Here is a 6416-nt window from a genome sequence, read left to right on the forward strand (position 1 = left end):
AAAGGGTGGAGGGGGTGAAGGGAGGGCTAGGAATGGGGAAAAAAATAAGAACCAAGATGCATTATGTAAAGGTACAATTCCCAATGAGAAATGTAATTGTGTTGTATACCTACAATGTACCAAAAAAAGAATTTAATTTTAAAAATAAATATGTGTTTAGGCTCTTCAAATAAAGTCAAGAATATCACTCATCCATAGAAAAAGAATAATGACTTATAGAGGGGTGGACACTACACAGAACCGCTTAGATACAGTGGCATTAAGAAATATTACATATATATTTGGATATGTGAGAAGATAGGATCAATTATTTGGAAGAGAGAACTGGAGATTTTACCCCATTGCAGCAAGTGATGAAGGATAAATTATGGGAAAGAGCATTGCAGGAGTTAGAGAACAATCCAGACAATAGCCTGTGGTAGACATTGCCAGTACCCAGCCCCCTGTCTCCTGGCTGACCCCAGCAGCCTCCTGAAGACAGCTCTGTCCAAGGTGAAAGCTTCTTGTGACCTCACCTGACAACATTCTCTGGCCACAGGAGCATGCTCAGATTGTACAGGGGCAGGAAAAGTACTGGGGGAGTTGACCCCTGAAAAGACCCTGAACCAGCTCCTGGAAAAATGCTCCAGCTTCCTTTCAGTTGGTGGATCATTGATGCATGGTGGATCATAACAGGACTGAGCCTCGGTTTCGTCCAGCAATAACTTGCTTGTGATCAAATTCTTTATTAGCTTTTCTGATTTCCCTGTCTCACTTCTTCACTTCTGCACCTTGCTTCATGGAATCATCCCCCCAGTAAACTACTTTTTTGTAAATCTCTGTCATAGAGTATGTTTTAGGAAACTAAGAGAATTAGGAAAATAATTATGGCTTAAGCAAGCCTATTCTTTCATGGAGTGGCCTAGTGACCTCATAAAGATATTAAAACCCAAGTTCCTCCTATCTGGCTTCTACCTTGTGGTTCATAATGGCTGCCTGAGCTCCAGCCGTCTTATGCATCTTCGAACTGCACACTCCTTGCTTTAAAGACATTTTCAGGAAGTGTCACATGACTCCTACATTTATACTCATTCTTCAGAACTCAGTTATATGTCTATGTGTAGCTCAATCAAGGATTCTAAAGTGTAGTTTTTATTCCAAAAGGCCATGTGCCTAATTAAAAGTCAGAGATTTTATTATTAAGGAAAATAGGAGACAGATACTGGGAGACAACCAGCATTCTATGCCCCAAGCAGTTAAAAGACAGAGTATAGATTGACAGACTGCTATGTAGGAGTTCCAGAACAGAAGGAAAGCCAAAGGAAGATAGATTAAAGAAATAAGGTTTCAGGGATTTAGCTCAGTGGTTCCACTGCCTGCCTCACAAGCACAAGGTCCCAAGTTCAATTCCTGGTACCAAAAAAAAAAAATAGAAAGAAGGACTGAGACTTTTCCAGGATTAAAGAAGGATTTAAAATACATACTTGGTGAACAGGACAAATAAAAGTAAATGCACACCTTGCCTGAAGTAGTCTGGGGCCAGCCAGATTCTATGTGTGGGGCTGAAGTACAGCAACATGCTAGTGCCAACTCAGACTCTGGCTGCTGGTTATTCACATCTCTTCTCAATTCTGAGCTCAGTGATGTTGCCCAGGAAGCTTGAAATGGGCCATAAGGGAGGCTGCATGGCATTCTTAACAAATGCTACGAATCAGGGCTCCCCACATCTGAAAGCTGGTTGCAAGCATTACCAGCACACCACTATTTTCAAGGGTGATGAGACATTCCAATTCTGTTCTCATTGGAATAAAAGCTGTCACTGGGCTGTGAACTGGGAGATGATGTGACTTGTTCCATTCTTACAGGACCGCTGTAGAGAACAGACCCCCCGAGGGCAAGAACGGGAGCGAGATAGATTAGGAGGCAATGGCCGTGGATGAGGTGGGACTGGGTGGGAAGGAGGGGGCAGCCTGAAGTCTGTGTCCTGCTTTCTCCCATTGCCTCACTCATGTCCAGCTAGCCTCAGTTGTCAGAGTGAGTCCACTGGCCGGAGAAGCACGTTCTCCTGGAAAGACCGTGAGATTTGAAATCAGTGGAATCCACAGTTTTTTTCCCATTCTGGGGATGGAACCCAGGGCCTTTACATTGAGCTATATCTTCAGCCACTTTTTTCACTTTTTATTTTGAGACAGACTCTTGCTAAATCTCTGGGATTACAGGCTTGCACAACCATGCCTGGCTACTTTTTAAAAGTATCCCTTGGGGACATTAATTAACTTTTCTGAGTCACTTGTGTATAAAACATAACTGAGAGGCTACGGGTGGCTATGCTAAATGAGGCAAGGAATATGCAATTTCTATTTATCCCTTTCTTGGGACAGAGCGCCCTCTCAGTCCTCCAGGCGCCTCTCCCTGTACTTCCTTGTCCTCAAAGCAACAAGAGTGAAACTGCTGGCCTTGGGATTCCCTGGGCTGGTTGCTGGCCTCTCCAGTTACCAGGTAGGTCACTAGCGCCCCTTAGTGTCAAGCATGGGTTTTGCAGGCTAGCCTTTCCCTGATTTCTTGATCCGGGCAATCACCTCAAGGTTGAAGATTGCACTGCCAGATGGAACGAATAGCACATGAACTTTCCTTACACTCATTGTCTGACCTGCCAACCAAAATTGCTCTCTGCTGCCCCCAGTCTCTCCTGCGTGTCAGTCTTTGCTTGGCAGCCAGATTGTAGAGGGCAGAACCTATGTCTTTAGCATCCACTCCTCAATCAATTATTTTGGGCTAGGCATTGGGACTTAATCCTTAAGGCAATTACACTCATTATCTAGAGAAATTGAGCCCAAAAGATATAAAGTGACACATTTAAGGTCACTGAGTAATGAACTTTAAAAAGACTGGATCCCAGGGCTTCTCTAGGCAGGCCCAAATTTTTAACCACAAACACATCCAGCACTTGGAAGACCTCAGTGAGTCATTCTATTTATTAGGTTCTTTTAAAGTAGTGATGCAAGCAGAATGCTGAACAGGAGCCAGAAGGCCCACATTCAGTTCGAGGTCTGTCATAAGAACTCACTAAGTAATCTTAGTGGATCAATGTCCCTCTGTGGCCATCAGTATCCCCATGATTGAACTAAACGTTTCCAAAGGCTCGTTTGAGCTCTACCATTCAACAATTGTGAATTTGGGAGAGATGCAGATGGGGTTAACATTGTGGGCTCGGAGGCCACTGCCAGGGTGAGACCAGCTTTGTCATTCAATATCTATGGGAACAGGGAGGGGGGATTATTTATCTTGGCCTCCATTTCCTTGTCTGCAAAATGAGGCTAATGAGAATACTCACTGTCCTATAGCCTTTTTTTTTTTTTTTTTTTGTACCAGAGATTGAACTTGGGACCTTGCGCTTGCAAGGCAGGCGCTGGAACCACTGAGCTAAATCCCCAGCCCAATGAGAATACCCACTGTCCTATCTCATAGAGTTGTTATCTATTAGACACTCTTAAAATTGTTTTTGGTACATAATAGGTGATCGATCTATGTTGATTTTAGAAAATATTGATTCTACTTGTTACCTAATTCCTTTGGGTCAGATCACATGAAAGTCTTGTGCTGTCCATTGATCAATGGCTGTAAGGTCCAGGACATAGTCATGCAGAGAACCACAGATAAAGAAATACCAGAGGTCATAGGTCTGACACCTAAGTTCCTTATTGAATCACCTAGATTACAATTTAAAGAAAGTGAAATTCCTAAGACAAAGTGGGGCCCACAGCCCATTACTGGGCTCCTAAATCTCATCATTCCAGATTGCATAGAGATTCAGAGAACTGGATCTTTTAAACTAGGCTACTATGGGCCTCAGTTTGTAAAATTAGGGGTGGGATTAGCAGAATATTTATAAAGACTCTTATTATGGGCCACACAGTGGGGTAGGTTTTCACAAAGCTACATCAGAGAACAATGTGGGTTGACAGAGGGACATGGAGTCCTGGCCTCTCATTTGGGTCCTGTGTGATAGGCTGAACAATGGAATGATGCATCCTTTCCATCCTATACTGTTTTGGTCTCCTTGTAAACATGTATGTGGGGAGGCTGGAGGATTTGCTATATGTTGGGACAAAGCCCTTCCCTTTCAGAATCACAGGCCTCAAGAGCAGCCCAGCCCAATTTTGGACATGATAAAAGTATTCAATATCTATGCTGTCCAATTTGGTGGCCACTAGCCACCAGTAGCATTTGAGAACTTGAAATGTGGGTAATGCAACTAAGCATTATTTTAAATGTAATCACTTTAAAATTTAAATTTAAATAGACCCTTGTGGCTGGTGGCTACTATATTGGATACAGCAGCTCTGGAGCTTATACCATAGAGGCATATATCTGGAGAAATGAAGTGAGACTCAAGAGACTTGCTTGAAGGCATTCAGTGACTCCATGACAGAACTGAAACCAGAACCCGGGTCCTTCTTATTTCACCAGAATCCTCTGTCCTTGCATCACCACTATGTGCTTGGAGACTTTTGCCATGCTTTACAATGCTCCATGCTTTCCTACAGTTCAGTAGTTACTGACTGCAATGCTTTTCTGACCCGCATCATTTCTAAGGCAAGCCACAGGCCCCATTAGGTACTCCAAGGGACTTTTGTCTTGGCAACTTGGGTGAGCCCTGGTGGATCCTCTGGAGGAGGCTGTTGGGAGTGGTGGTGGGGTGACCAGCAGATCCTGGCTAGATGAGGCTAAGGTGGCTGTGCTCAACGTTGCTGGGAGATGCAGCTGCACCAGCAGCTGCTGCTGGGCCACTGGGCCAGAAGAATACAGGGAACTTGAGACTTGGTGGAGGGAGGACTGGGAAGCAGCAGAGGGAGGAACCAAGGAGAGGAGGAAAACAGAAAAAGCAACAAAATCCTGACTATAGAAGCCACTTGTTAGTCTTCCATTCATTCATACATTTCACTCATTCTTTCAACAAATGCTGATACACTGATTTTCTTGGTTCAGGAGATCTTTTATTATTATTAGAAGGAACTGAGGCCCATGGCAAGGGTATGATTTTTCCAGGTCATGTGGGAAGTTACTGAAAAGCCTGGGGCTAAGAGGCTACATAGGTGTCCACCTTCTCAAATCTCCACAACCCTGTGAGGGAGAATTATCTCCATTTTATACACAAGGAGACTGACTCTGAAAGATTAAATTTCTCAATTTACCCAGTTAACAAGAAGGTAATGTCAAGAAACAAGTCCTAAGGAGGCCAGGAAACACCTTAAATCTCCTTTTGCTCTGTAGAAGCAGTTGCTATTCTTGGCAGAACTGTTCTACTGTCAAGGGCCTTGACAACTGGGAAGTGAGTCCTGGGCTAGGCACATGGCTGACTTTGTTTCAGCACAATAGTTTGCTTTGGTATTTGAGAAGGTGGAATCCACACACATGAACAAGCACGCACATGTATTTATATATAATTTTGTACAAAGGATCTTTCTTTCAAATCACATAGTGTGCCATACTTCCTATGATGCTTATGAGAGAAATTTGCCCCCTACTCTAACTAGTCTATGGTAAAACTGGGAAATAACTGTTGTGTTAATCAGCTTTCTGTACCTCTGACAGAATGTGGGGAATATATCAACTTAAAGGAACAAAGGAACAAAGGTTTATTTTGACTCATGGTTAAAAAGGTTTCAATCCATGGTCACTAGGCTATGTGTTTCTAGGCCAATGGTGAGAGAGAATGTCATAGTGGGAGGGCCTGGCAAAGGAAAGTTGCTCACCTCATTGCAGCCAGGAAGCAAAGAGAAAGAGACAGAGAAGAGACAAGGGTCAAAACACACCCTTCAAAGGCATAGAGACCCACTTCCTCCAACTAGGCCCCACTCCTAAGCATCCACCACCTGCCATCAGCTGGGACCAAGCCTTCAACATGTGAGCCCTTGCAGGGTATTCTTGATTTAAACCATAATGACTGCCGTGGGCAGAGGAAGAAGTGGTGGCAAGGAGAGAGGTGCCTGTGAGCACCTGCACCCTCCCAAAAAGGTGTGAGCAAGAGTTGGGCCCACTCCGTGCCCTTATTCCTGAGTGCCATGGCAACCTGGCTACTTCAATGCAGCCTCCTCTAGCACACCAGCCCCAGGGCTAAGGCCTAACAGTTTTGAGTAAAGCATTATCCACCAGAGATCAGAATTCTCACTTTATAAGTGGGGAAACTAAGGTCCAGGGACAGAAGTCTCTTCCATCAGGCCTCCTGTAGCTGTTGCTAGAGATGGCTGCTTCCAGCATGCAGGGGACAAAGATGTACATCTCTTCCCAACTCCATACTGAATAATGTCCCATCAGTAGTTTGCTATTAGGTGTGGTGCAATTGCTTATACCATAGATATTGGCAGATGGTAAAGATCAAGGATTTTGAGGTTTTTTTATTTTGCCTTCTTAAAGAGAGCCAACTGTTCAGCATT

This window comes from Heterocephalus glaber, unplaced genomic scaffold (assembly GCF_053883595.1).
Source record: "Heterocephalus glaber isolate CG9 unplaced genomic scaffold, H.glaber_assembly_v1.0 deba00001452, whole genome shotgun sequence".
In the NCBI taxonomy this organism is placed as follows: Eukaryota; Metazoa; Chordata; class Mammalia; order Rodentia; family Bathyergidae; genus Heterocephalus; species Heterocephalus glaber.